Source organism: Ochlerotatus camptorhynchus, unplaced genomic scaffold (assembly GCF_037179485.1).
Source record: "Ochlerotatus camptorhynchus isolate MF236.1 unplaced genomic scaffold, CSIRO-AGI_Acam_v1.1 ptg000383l, whole genome shotgun sequence".
NCBI classification, from domain to species: domain Eukaryota; kingdom Metazoa; phylum Arthropoda; class Insecta; order Diptera; family Culicidae; genus Ochlerotatus; species Ochlerotatus camptorhynchus.
In genome coordinates, this window is record NW_027040870.1 from 1,359,594 (window position 1) to 1,374,087 (window position 14,494).

Below are 14,494 nucleotides of genomic sequence, written 5' to 3' on the forward strand. Positions count from 1 at the left end.
AAGTCATGAGTTCAAATCTCACCCGGATAAGTTACGAATGATCCAAGAGTGTTAAAGTCACTCCGGTGGCATGAAAGTCATCCAAGAACACTTTGCTTGAAGTCGATTTTTTGGCTCGTTAATTCTCGTTCTTCTTAATGTTTTCTTAAAAATGCTCGTCGAAAATTAGTGATGCCAATGACCAATGATGCCAGGATTGCAGAATGATTTTTTTTCTATTTTAATTTGATTTTGATTCGGAGTTTCTACCGCAGTTTAGCAACTTGTACATCATTTCAAGCATAACATTGGATAACGGCACAAAAGCACTTTACACGTGAACCAAAGTACGCCCACGCAACCCAAAAAACATCATCGGATAGAGGCAACTATCACCTTTCCGAAAGTGGTATTGGTTTGCGTGGGCGTAGTTTGGTTCGCGTGTAAAGGCCCTTATAAAGCTTGTTTAAAAATGCTTTTGTGCCGTTATCAAATGTTATGCCTTATTTTTGCTTAACACAATAAAAACAACCATAAACAAACAAGAATATCCATCACTTTAAGCACACCCTGGAGCCTATTTTCCAACTTTCCTTTCGCAAATGTAAACAATTAACAATGCCATTGACGTCAACATTTATTCCGGCATCCCTGCCCTCTTACCTTTTTATTCCACGATTGCTACTGTCAGATCGACCAATCAGCAACTGGCTCGGATGTGACAGCAAATTGGCTAGAAATCGTTACCCGATTGTCAAGTCCCGTCCCAGGTTCAATCGTACGTCTATGTTGACAAGTCTGACAAAGATTGCAAGCTTTACGACATTAGCGAAAAAATTGTCAAGCGCGTAGTGTTTTCGAAAATTTTCTTGCTGTAATTTAATTGTTTCGTTGGCGACTGACGGCTGAGGATTAGTATTGTTTTATTTATCGTTCGTGAGGTCCGTATTTTGAGATGCATGAGATATTTTAAAACCGAGTGTGTGGAGTCCATCGATAAACCGTTATCCGAAGGCAGATCTAGATGATCAAAATGTTAATGCAAATCTCATCTCTTATTTTTTCTACAAAGTAAACGTATTGTAGAACAATTCTGCAAATATATAATGATCTATAAACGGTTAATTTTTAACGCCTTTTTTGTTTGAAGCAGGGGGAAGTTTGGGTTGTTTTTTTAATAACCGGGAAAAAAACCGGGAATTGAAAAATTGGATTTGAATGGACTCCCTGGGCCTCCCTTAGCTCAGTCGTTAAAGGTGCAGCTGCAAATCAAAACCATTCTGGAGGTGGCTCGGTTCGATTCCCGGTCCAGTCTAGGAATTTTTCGGGTTGGAAAATTTCTCGACTTCCCTGGGCATAGAAGTATAATTGGACTTGCCACACAATTATACCAATGCAAAAATGGTACAAGCATCGAAAGCTCTCAATTAATAACTGTGGAAGTGCATCTAGAACACTAAGTTGAGAGCACGCAATAAGCTAATATGCCATAAGCAATAAGCTTGGAATGCGAAAAATTTGCTGCATATGTGTTCTATACAAACGCAATTTTCTAATACATATTAGTTTGGTCTAGTATCTAGACCTTAAAAGTACTTTTCTCGCATCAATGAATCAATTCCCGGATTCTTCTAAGCATATTTTTTTAAGTGCATATGTCTTTTAATCTTTAGACAAATTTTGGACTGTTGTAGTTGAGCTTAATATTGTGTATGGAGTGGATGAATTTCTGGTCGGTTTCAGGTGTTCGAGTTTCGATCCCTCTACCGTGATCTTGTTTAAACATGTTTGATAGCGTAGCTTAGAGCCGGTCATTTTTTTCATTAGAGTGACTTTTAACCAGTAACCGGTTCGTCGCTTAGCCGGTCAATTTCGAGAAGCGAGCTATTTCTGCACCGAAGGAGTTTGAATTCAAAGTGTATGAATCCGCATCATTGGACAAAGTTGGTGAGTTCATTCCAATTCAAAAATATCCCTAATACATGTGTTGTTCTTGATTCTCGTTTTTTACCCGGTTGGATAACCTTGATCGCTCGTGATCTATTATTCGGTTGGTGCGGTTGGGTAGATGTGATGAGTTAAACTTTCATGTTAAAACATCATTAGGGAGAAAATTTGTTTGTTTTTTCATAATCTCTAAATGTAACCTAATTTAGTGCAACTTGTTTCAATAAATCAAAAAAAGAAATATTGAGACTTTATAAGTACTGTTCACATCTTACGTAAGGACCTAATATAAACAATGAAGACCGCGTTAAAGTACAATTTAATGCAGCCCTAGTGCTCTTTCGTAGCTTTACATATGTCTCCGGGTTTCAAAGATCGTCGGTCGCAGTGGATTATTCTGGTGTAACGGTCACCACCGTCGGGTTGGAATGGCTACAGCATCAACTTTATTATTAGTGGTGTGTTGTGTCATGAGGGACTAGGGTGCATTAGACAACCGTTTTTGCTTACTGAGCAGAAAATCGTGGGATCAATTCCGGGTCCCTTCATATTAAGGAGATTTAGAGTCACATCGCTTGCTCATTAGAGTGATGCAAAATTTGAAATTTTCGCTCCACAATACTTAAACGATTCCAAATCGGATCCAGACTAACCTCTCGAAATTTGAACCCATTTAGTGAGAAACTGAGATGGCACAAGCCATTTGAAGTTTGTATAGGAATTACTATGGTGAAACCAAGATTTTTGTTCATGTCTATCTAGTAATTCACCATATCGGTCTGCTTCAAAAGCTTTCAACATTACTTGTAGGAAAATTTCCCAGCTACAACTTTTCTCAAGACCACTTTTTGATTAAATGCAAGGATCGAAAGTTATCAATGGTTCAATGCGCTGATGTCTTATGATCAAGCTCAATCAACTGCTCAGCAGGCAACATTGGTGTTTCTGGGGCGTTGCATAGGACACAAACATCATGGCTACTATGTCACACTGCAAAATACAGTGTTGCCTACAGAGCAGCTGCTTGATCATGTCATAAGTTTACCAATCTCTTAAATAATTAATAACTTTTTCCTGTCTCGTTTTACATAGAAACGATCTTCAGCAAAGTTCTAGCTGAGAAAATTTTCTATAAGAATGGTTATCGAACTGTTTCGCAGCTCATTATGGAAGAAGACTAGAAGGCAATGAACAAAAAGTTGAGATTTCCCATAGTAATTTACATGTAAACTTCAAATGGCTTGTGCGAAGTCTGTTTCTAACCAAATGAGTTGTAATTTTGGGAGGCTAATCAGGACCCAATTTGAAACCATTTAAGCACTGTGGAGCGAAAAAGTCAAATTTTGCATCAGTCTATTGCTCATCTTGTGTTTTGCGAAACTTGTCGTCGTTGTCGGTGCCAGGTTTGAATGGTTACAATAACAAATCGATCATTAGAGCTGTAATGTGGTATGAGGTGCTCGGTGGCCTTAGAGTGACCTTTTTTGCTTACTGAGCAGATAATCATGGATTCTCAGACCCCTTCACATTCAAGATTCGTTAGTCGCTTTATCCAACATTCCAGTAATTTATCATGGCAGTGCAGAGGAGTTCTCGGCTTCCAACAAAGCGAGTATCACGTCAACATATTCATACCTATTCGTTAATTGACATGCATACGGGCGCGGCAGGCGCTGGTATTGCATATTATAAAGCTTGAGATAACCTGTATTTACATATTGACGATAATAGCTAGATTGGGCTGTTCTGTCTGTAATAACAGTTGATCAGGCAAAACGGATTAGCAACTGCGGGCGGTTAACCAAGCTCATGCTCATGAGTCAAGTGCATCGTTTTCGATACGATATTATAAAATATGTTTACTGTGTGCTATTAATATACCTTCACTGTAGAAAATTGAACTACCTCCCAATACCCTCAATACATTCATCGATGTTTCATTGCTTTATAGTCATCCGTTGTGCTAGGGTTAAAGCAGTCGACCGAGAGTACACGTGATATTTACCCCTGGTATCATCCGTTGACTGGAAAGTTACCACAGTCTTCTCTTTACCCACACTGCTACTTACACTTACACATGTTCACTTCAGTTGCTCTTTATTTTTTTATCTTATCAGTTTGGCCGTGCAGCAACATAAACAGTTTACCCACATGAAGGTAACGTTATTCTTCTACAATATCTGATTTGTAGTGGAAAAGAGTATCGTAAACCAAATCCTGGCCACGAAACAACGGGTTCGGGTAGGCAGGAAGTCGCTTGCTTGAAGGGCGATATCTAAAATGTTCTCGAAATAGGGGAGCTTAATTACGTACTCTTTCACAGTTGTGCCTCGGGGGAGTAAGCAAACCTTTACTGCCAGACGCTCTTCTTTCTCTCTCTCTGTTTTTGATGATGCTAAATTTGCTGTGCAGCGTAATCACTCATCCACTAATCTCATTAAACCCGTACGTTTCGGATCATTAGGAGCGGCAAATGGAATTGCAACCCTTTTGCTTGAATAATATGTGATGTTGTGCAGCTTGGGCCGTGTTTTCCGATTGGGTTGTGTTTGCTTTAAGAATGTTGACAGAGCTTGAAATGTGATTTGGGATCACAGTAAAACTCAGTTTATAAAATCATTAAGATTTTGTTTATACAACGAATCGTCTTCATTTGTGTTACCCTAATAAATTGATCTTATTAAGGTGATTTTTTCTAGCGTCCTTTCTTGCATTACCCCAAACCGGGAAATAACCGAGGAAAAATCTATAATCTATAATTATTATTTTTATTGATGAACTAGCTTTTCGTAATTGATAATGGTTTTTACACAATCTTATTATAGCGTTTATGAAAATTATGTCATGATCGCTGAGCCAACATGTTTAATGCAAATGTGAATCTTTGAGCCAAGGAGATTAACTTAATGGCATACATGTAAAGCAATTTTCGAAATATATCAAATCCCTCTCCTCGTACCTTGGGATTCTCGTTGAGATTCCTTTGAAATTACCAAAAGAACTTCCTTGGAATCTTCCTTATAATTCCTTTTGTAAATCTTCCTTAAATCTCTACTCATGAATCTTTTCGAATTCTGTTCCGAAATCGCATGTAATTATTTTTAATAATTTCAACATATTTTTTCAACTCACATAAAATTCAATACAGAATATTATTTCTTCTCCCCAGTAATCCCTTGGAATTCATCTCAAAATTTCTCAAGACACTGTCTAGAACTCCCCGGTATTTTTCTCAGAATTTTATAAGAATCTTCCTCAGCATTTATTTTCAATTAACACTTAAAATTCTCTTCAAATTTCCGTATGTATTCCCCTCAAACTTATAAAGAAAATTAATTAAATTGTGTGAACTCTGAAGGCGCAGCGGCTCTAATGTTTTTCAGGGCATTCCCCCCTCCCCCAGATTTTTCAACAAATCCAATACTGGTTGTTTTATAAATGTATGATCTTAAAGATATTTATAAATCACAGTTCTCGAACAAATTTCATAGTCAAGCCTCTAAGCAAAAGTCAGACAAAACCCAGGATCTTGTAAATTTTCTTGAATCCAATTTTTTCAAAGATTTCTGTTTGTACAGAATTTTTCATGTTCCGAGATCTCCAACATTTTTTTCTAGATCTCATTTGATTCCTGTTTACAATTCGGTCTAACCCGTTTAGTACAATAACTTTTGGCCTAATGAGTCGAAAACATAAGAAGTCTTGAGCTTGGAAAATTATTTTACTAAGTATTTCACATTTTTTCTATCTTTTATACAGCCACTCCGCATTTAAGGATCACTTCCATTTAACTAACACGCTAGACAAACTGATACAGCTTTTACTGACTCATATTTTTGGGATGACTACGCAACGTGTAATAGATCAAAACATGTTTATGATTAATGGATTGTTTTTGAATATATCATCCGACCCATTTTGTGACTTATACTTTCAGCTTAGAGAAATGCTTGTCACATTTAAAAAAAAAGTTATCATTGAACGCTTTCGTGTTATGTTAATTATTATAAGCCATGCAATTTTTGAGATTTAAACCAGTAAATCCGAGATAAACCGGGAGTTGCTGAAGATTTCAAGTCCTGGGTTACAGCTGGCACTGATTTAGCATTTGGCGTGGATTTTAAACTATCAATTGACTTTTTATTCAAGTTTTTGATCGATATTGTGAAAAAAAAACGTAATATTTTGAAGTGAATTTCAACATTTTTTTGAAAATGATTTTAGTAGATTTTGAATTTTATATTCTTATTGCGTGGAGTGCGTTCTTTTGTACGTACGAGCTAGAAGAGCGTTATCAGTGATTGCGGTGGTTCAAGGAAAATTAAATAAAGCATTTCTGAAAACATGACGCTGCAAAGTCTCTAGGCCAATCGGGTGAGATCTTTCCATGTTATCTATTTATATTTTATTTTTTGTCACTGATTTATCAAATGCTCTATATTGACGAATAGAGTTGCCAAATCATTCACCCTCCCACTAACACAACTCTTTCCTTCCTGTGACACCTATGAAGGTAGTATGGGTTCCCTGCACCTTCTTAAGTAGATGTTGGATTAACTTTCCCTCCCTTCCCCTGCGATTGTAAGGATGTGGCCAGGTGTATAATGCGATGCTTCTATTGTAAATTTTATTTTCGTGTGGGGAAAATCACTAATCCCAAGTGATATTTTCTGCGTCAACACTCGATATTTTCTGCAAAACATTATATAGCCACCCACGATTTGTACAATCGCATATGCTATGCTATGCTATGCTATGCTATTTTGAATTTTATATTCTTATAACTGGCAATAGATCTCATCTAACTTAACCAGGTAATTAAAAAAAAAGTGAATTGATTGCAGTGAAAATTCATTGAACTTTAATTCTTTCACTGATGAAAGTTGAATGGAAGATTCATCCATCTTACTATGTCCTGCGTGGCTATATCTTGCATTTCGAAAACTCCTAAAACTTTCGAAAATCCCGGGGTTATCCGAACTTCTGAAACCTAGAAACCCGAGAAACTTAAAGATATTCGTCATTATTGGGACAATTTTTAGTGTGCAAAATCTGCACCGAAACCCCACTGTGGCAAACAGACATGAAATAATAATAATACCATACACACAGCTTCTGAATTTGCCGGAACTTGATTTGAAACATTTAAAACTACAATTATTTCCAAACATCCTCCAGAGTGTTCCAGAAGAACCCTGATCTCTGGTCTCAAAAGATCTTCGGTTCCGAAAGCTTCTTGAATTTTAGAAGTTTGTGATGCTCTGGAACCTCGTAGAAACTCTAATTACACCAATATGCCGGTTTTATCTTCTATTCTCAGAGATCATACTGGATTATATTCAGGTCTCAGAGCTACTGAGTTTTTCTGGTGTCCCCGGAATTGAAGTATTGCCGTGAATTATATCATTAAAGTAAAATATTTTTTGTTTAATCAGTAATCGTGTTATAAAGCTGACCCTAGAGCTTTGAGATTAGTTTGAACACAGTTATAGTTTTGATATTAAAATTAATTTGGAAATTTGATATGAATATTGAATAAACAGAAGTTCCAGATCAACATTAAAAGTGACCATGATTCCTATTTTTTAAACACTTGGGGTTGTGAATGGTGTGGAGTTGTGACCTAATGATTGCATAATTACGAAAAATATTTTTTTATAGCAAGTGAGTGGAAGCAACCCTGCATACAGCATATCAATGCCGTCGCCGGGCTTGAATGGTAATACCTACAACAGATAATTGATGTGTTGTAATGTGAAGGCTCGGTGGCTTAATGACGACCGTTTTTGCTTACTGAGCAGAAGATCATGGGTGCAGTCCCAGGCTTCTTCGGATTCGATAATGTGGTGTCGCTTTTTTTTTATTAACATGAACACATAACATTAATTCAGTGTATCGCTCACCAAAACAAACTCTGTCGCAAACCCGCCCTCTGATAAAACATACCAGTAAATTCTCGCAGAAGTATCACGTCAACATATTCCTACTCATTCCCTAAATGACCTACATTTCAACGTGGTCGGTATGAGTGTTTATTAAGTATGAGATAATCAGTTTTTACAGATTGAGGATGAATGCAAGTCACAAGTATCAACAACCTGTTCTGTTTGTTATTACGACAGCCTGCGAACTGCAATCCATCAGTGAATTCAATTGCCGTAGAATTAATCTATTTTTGATGATAACAGAGAGCGCATGACATCATACAGGATAAATGACCCTAGATTTTAAGCCTTCTCTAGTAACCATCTGTAGCTTTAATAGCTCCAATGATTGAGCTCCTTAATTGTGACAACTATAATAGAAACTGCACCCCTCATGTCTCATGCCAGCCTACACGCAGTCAAGATAACGTAAGAATTCCATAAGAAACACTATGAATTTTAGCTCAAACCATAAGAAATGAGTGTGAATTTCGTTGATTTGCCTTATGAAAAATAATGTTGACAAAAAAATAATAAATCGGAGCAGACTGGAACCGTAAAATTAACGTTGAGGAGGGTGTGTTGACCACTCGTCTTTTAACGCTTGGAAAAATGAAATGGTTAAAGCTAAGATTAAGAGCTACCTCATGTTACCCGAAAATCATTCGGAAGTCACGCTTATGAAATTTATATATGTTGTTCATAGGTCGAGCCTTATGAAATTTTTAGGTTTATTTGCCTCAGTCATATGAGCGTATTTTTTTTTTTTATATCTTTATTAAGGAGACTTTCAGCCCTGGGCTGGTTCGTCTCCGCTCTTAGAGAAAATTCCTCATTATAACTGAGTGCAAAATTCATTATGTGCTTTCAATTAGGGGATGACATGATAAGGCGGCCATCCTTAAGATGATTGAAACATTCAACTCTTGACAAAATTTATTGATACAGAGTACTTTGCTATAGTATAGTTTGTGTTGTAAAACCCATTCTTGCTTGATAACAAGTTTTTTTTATAGACTTTATTTTTGAGATTTTTAGCCGTAGACTAGTTCATCTCGTATTCTTGATAACAAGTGAATCGTAAAAATAAACAACAAAATCAAACATTCTGAATGACTGTATCATGTAAATGTAACGTTACTATAAGGAAACCACATGTCTGTTCGATGTACTTACAGAGAAAAATAGAAGCTTTTCTTTAAATTATGAGATATTACAGAAGCTGTTACAGTTTGAATTGTATCGGGATACGACGGCCATCTTTGGTTGGGATGTTTTACGTCTACATGTTGAAACTGAATACAATATTTCGTTTTTGAAATATATTAGACTTATTAAGAAATCTTTTGTAGATCTGTCATCAGTATTAGTTCGTGGGGATCCACCGTAAAATCGGGAACATCCGTAATAGTAGTCAATTCATAAAACTAGGTTCTGAATTTCTAACACACTCACCTATTTTCCCTAAACTTATCTATGCTTACCAGAAGTTCTTGAATTTGTTTAATAATCCGGAAAATTTTCTGTAATATATTCAAAATTCCCTGACGACTTCGTATCAATCATAGAATTGTTGGAATACCCCATAATTCCACGGAATTTATTGTAAGTTGCTGCAAGTTTGCTTGAGTTAATGGGATTATTCTGAAGATATCTCATCGCCCTCGAAGTACTCGGAACTTCGCTGAATATCATGAAACTATCTAAATTTATTAGAAGATCTCTGTAATTTCTTGAAGATATCACTGCGTGCTAAAAGTTGTCAGATTTTTTGTTTAAATTAATTCTCTAATCAACTTAGCTAAATTTTCGCATTTTTAAAAGTTCTTGAAATCTTCATGATATAGCACCCTTAAAATACTCTTACGTTTTCCGGATGTTCATATAATTTTTATCATGTCCCAGGAATTCTCTAGGAGCTTTTCTGAGGTTTCTGGAACTTCTTTAAGGTTTCTACAACTGCCTTGAAATTATTTGAACTGCCCTTTGATTCTCTGATATGTCTTGATGTTCTCAAAGCTTCCATAAAGCTCTCAATTCTATTGAAGATAAATTTCCCTGAAATTCTCTGGACTTCTGTGAAGCTCCAGAAATATTTCTGAAGTTTTCATAAATTCTCTGATGGTCTCTGTACTTCCATTAAATTCTCAGAAAATCTTGAGGGTTCTAATTTTTTTCTAAAACTACGATTATAGATCTTTAAACTGCCCCAAAAGTCTGAACTAAAGTGCTCTTAAGACCTGAAATTCCCCAAAGATCTCTAGATCTAGCTTTTCTGAGGTGCTTAGAACTTCTTGAAAATTTGCACAATACCCCTCAAGTTTTCTATATTTCTCAAGTTCGCTTAACACCTATGATGTGCTCTAAAATTCTAGAAACTTCATAAAAGTTCCTGAAAATTTTCGGAGAACCGATTTGAGAATCTTAAAGCTTCCAGTAAGTTCCCCATATTTGCAGTGTGTTAACTTCTCTTATGTTCCCGCAGCTTGTTTATGGATCTTCACTGAAATTCTCAGCATTTCCTTTCATTCCTCAGAACTTCTTCAAAGTTCCTACAATGAAGTTAATGGGACTGCAATGAAGATCTCTAATCTTTCATAAACTTAATTGCGAACGTGAAATAAATCATTGATTTGTTTTCCTTAATTCAGGCACTTTGAAATTAAATATCTTGAACTTGTACATGAAATACGAAACTTCAAGACATTGAATATTTTTATATCTTAGACTTACTCAAATTAAGTTTTTTTTTTTAATTTTATTTAAGTGAAAAATTCAGTATGTGCTAAACTTCAACATTCAATGGATTTAATTGTAAAGCTGTTTTTTAAAAACTGATTGCCATGTCTTCAAAAAGTTTGGGTTAATTACTGTTGTTTTTTGATCTTCCAAAAAAGCATGTTTTGATTGCATTTTAAAAATAGCTTTCTTATTATAAGCCTTGAATTGATCCATTAAAGTTCTGGAAAAACCTAGAAACTAATTTTATTTAAAAAATGAGTAGACACCCTGTAGATAGAGAAAGACGATTAAACGTCACAAAGCAAAGAATGGTCAATCTTGATATAAATTCACTCTAAAAAAGTTAGTGACTGATTACAAGAAAAAGTGACTTTAGTGACTTGGCCTTAAAGAATGAGACAAGCTTCAAAAAAGTGACTCGCTACCAGCTGAACCAACTGAACTATCCAGCCCGCAAATTAGAAGACATGGGTCACCTGAACAACTTTCCCGCAGACAAAAACTTTCTAAATAGTAAAGATCTCAGGATATATTTTATACAGGAAATTGACTGCCCCTAGGGGTGGCCAACCTTACTCCGCATGATTTTTTCTCTAATTATTTAGTTTTTTTTTTTTGGTTCGTGATAAAACATCATCAAATGAAAAGGAAATTTTCTGAAAATCAATGGAAAGTACTCTAAAGATCAATATTAACTAAATTGATCACGGAAATTTTACACAGTTTTGGTTAAATTTTAATTCAAGCTTAAGGTAGCCGTCTTACCCCGTCGTCCCCTGTGAGGTTAGGGAATGGCTCTTTAGTCTTGGGGTGGATCGGAAACTTTATTCGAGCCATTTGATACAGAAGTAGCATTACAAGTTTTCGATCCCTCCAAAGACTGAAGAGCCAACCCATAACCTCAATAAAATCCCAATCGAAAGGCCATATAATAACTTTTCAATTGTTCTATTAACAAATTAATTTAAAAAAGCATTGAATGCAAAACTTTAACATAATACATAATAGCACAAATACTACCGAACTGTTAGTTTTATTATTATTATTATTATTATTATTATTATTCGTCTTCTTCTTCGCATTTCAAGCTTATTGCTTATCGCACATAAGCTTATTGCGTGTTCTCATCTTAGTGTTCTAGATGTATTTCCACAGTTATTAATTGAAGCTTTCGATGCCTGCAGCATTTTTCCATTAGTATAATTGTGTGGCAAGTGAAATCATCCTCTATGCCCTGGGAAGACCGGACCGGGAATCGAACCCAGCCACCTTCAGCATGGTCTTACTTTGTAGCTGCACCATTACCGACTGAGCTAAGGGAGGCCCCACTGTTAGTCACTTAACTCTAAATTGTACATCGGCTTTAATTCACACTTTATTAAGCATTCTGTGCAATCATAAATGCGGTATAACCTTTCACAAATAACACGTACACTTGACTCTATCCCAATAGGAGCTTTGGGTCTTCCGCGTGAATGTACTGTACACTAACTACCGACCGACTGTCTAGCTCTATTAAACCTCCAAGAGGTATGTGTACTGTACCGGTTGCGTGGAATACTGCGATCCAATAATGATGAACCTTACTTGCCATTCACAAACACAACCCCACTGCAATATGGAATGTGTATAGGAAAAATTGGCCCGATATCACTCCAGCTCTCCACCACACCTACAAGACCCCGCAAATTGCCACTCACAATCCGCTATGCTGCGCTACCGCATTTCAATTCACCTCCATGACCATCGAACGGCTCAGTTGCATCGCGCACTACGACCATTCCGTTCAATTTCAGTCGAGTTTGAACCTGTCGCCGGTGTCGGTTTTCAGTAGCAGATCTCTGTGAGGTTCCGGATAATAACATCTATCATTGATTAACGCCCTTTCAAAATAGGATTATCGCAAAGGAATTATTAGTTTCGTCATTCTGCAGGTGACGATGGCTAAAATGTCGCTGAATGCAAAAGTGTGTGTTGCTATGTGTTAGTAATTGAGATATCAACAACTTCCAGGTGACAAGTGCTCAGAAGATACAGTGTTTTTTTTTCTTTGTAAATTGGATTATATCTGTCCCAAGTTCAAGACGTGCAATCAATCGTGGATGCGTTTATTTTTGTGGCATACGAGTGACCTGGTTGCATAAAAACAAAAAAAAAAAAAAACGAAGAGTCTTGTAATGCCTCGGAAGCTAGCAATTACAAATGATGTGAGATCGGCGTGGTTTTTGTGTAGGTTCTTTTGAGAGTGAAACTCGCTCGAAGGAGCTTTAGATACGCCCGTCGCAAATTACGTCGCTTCGAAAGCGTTATGAAAGTGTATGAAAATCGAGACCACACCATCGGAATGGGAGGAAAATTCGACCCACTCGGTGCGCGGCGACGCGTAGATAGTGTACGAAAAGTGAAAAGAAAAACACATCAAGCTTTCTCAGCTGATGACTCAACCGTCGAACCCCGCGGTTCGTGGGTTTGAAATTTGGAACACAATTTTCTACGAGAGTTATGAGGGAGAGACTCGATCTCCAAAGTCTACAAATGATTGCGCATCCTTTGTAATGGAAAATTAAAAAACCGAAATCAATCAGTTGAAGGGTTACTCTGCGTGTTCGATGGCGCGAAAAGTTTCTTCATGCTATGAAGTAGACTTGTGAAAAACAAACAATCCTAGCGTTCAGAATCAAAAGGGTCTAACTGCGATCTTCGCATTACTACAGTTAAGTGAACAATTTTTTCGAACTTGTTCGAGTGGATCTGCCTCTGCTGCCTTTTAGGATGTATTCGCAAAAGCAACATCAAACGCACCGAAAAATGTTAAACCTGCCCAGATATTAAAAAAAGAGAAAATCGATTAAGAGAATCGATTATCGCAGTTAGGCCTTTATAATTCCTAATGCTAGAAATTATGCTTTGAACTATGAAGGGCTCCATTTAAGGTGTTTACTTGAATCACACACCGCGAAGGACGTTAGAAAACATTGTTGACTTTAATTATCACTTCGGCTTCTGCATATGAATCGAGGGGTCCGCTAAAGGTTTTAAACAAATTCATCTGAAATACAATACAATTTTTCTTAAAGTAGTAATATGTTCCATATTTATCAATATTGATATTTGTATGGTTCAATAATATCGGTATATCGATTGCCCGTTTCGACCGACATAAAAGTCCAATTTTAATAATATCACACCAAGCTAAGAATTATTCAGGGCAAATTGGTTAAAGTATATATTGTATAGACAAATATTAGATTAGTTATTGTTTCCGTTTGGTCAGGTTAAACAAGGGATCACTTTCATTACAGTGGTCAGACATTTTCGCCTCCAAAGAGCAATAGTCATCAGTGTCAATCTTACTAAAGAACTACTATCGAAATTCAACCCTTTCCTAGGAAATCTTCAGAACATTGTTCATTCTCATAAAGCGTTATCGAAAAAATGTCTTCTTCATTCCTTTATTTAACGTTGGTCTTTGTTCCGCAATCTAGTGCTAATCACCGGCGGACATCCATTGCCATTCATTGACGGCAATCGAATGAGCAAGAAGGCAGCTTCCATACCTGCGTAGGATATCGCTCCCATCGAAAAAAAAAATGTGAATAAAATGTTTAGAATGAGAATCAAATTTTAATATGAAACGTTGCTAGTTAAATTTTGTGCAATATTTTCGTCATATCAATTTCGGGAAAAAAATAAAACGTTAATAAAGCTTATGAGGCAGTTCAGTTTTGCATTGAGCATATCAAATATGGTAAATCACTATGAACCGGTCATATGATAAAGAAGTCAAAATACACAATATTGTAGGAACCATGTTTAATCGATATGTATGCGTGTAGGGGTTGATGAATCCATATAAGGGTGCTTCATTTAAAAATAAATGTTTGCAAGCAAGGCTGCATGCT

At 36.4% G+C, this 14,494-nt stretch overlaps 2 protein-coding genes across 5 annotated transcripts in view; both read left to right on the plus strand.

Annotated features, from left to right (window-relative positions):
• LOC135710451 (active breakpoint cluster region-related protein) overlaps positions 1-14,494 on the plus strand; it is a 190,615-nt gene that overhangs the window by 33,320 nt on the left and 142,801 nt on the right. Inside the window, exon 1 of one of the 4 annotated variants that reach the window (XM_065233027.1) lies at positions 12,317-12,526. The exons of 2 other annotated variants lie outside the window; for them this stretch is intronic. The gene's annotated coding sequence lies outside the window, so the exon portion shown is untranslated. Of the gene's footprint in view, positions 1-12,316; positions 12,527-12,715; positions 12,909-14,494 lie in introns of those variants that run through there. One more of the 4 variants, XM_065233026.1, reaches the window with a different exon arrangement.
• LOC135710460 (uncharacterized) overlaps positions 10,977-14,494 on the plus strand; it is a 189,751-nt gene continuing 186,233 nt past the window's right edge. Inside the window, exon 1 of the mRNA XM_065233048.1 lies at positions 10,977-11,265. The gene's annotated coding sequence lies outside the window, so the exon portion shown is untranslated. The remainder of the gene's footprint in view (positions 11,266-14,494) is intronic.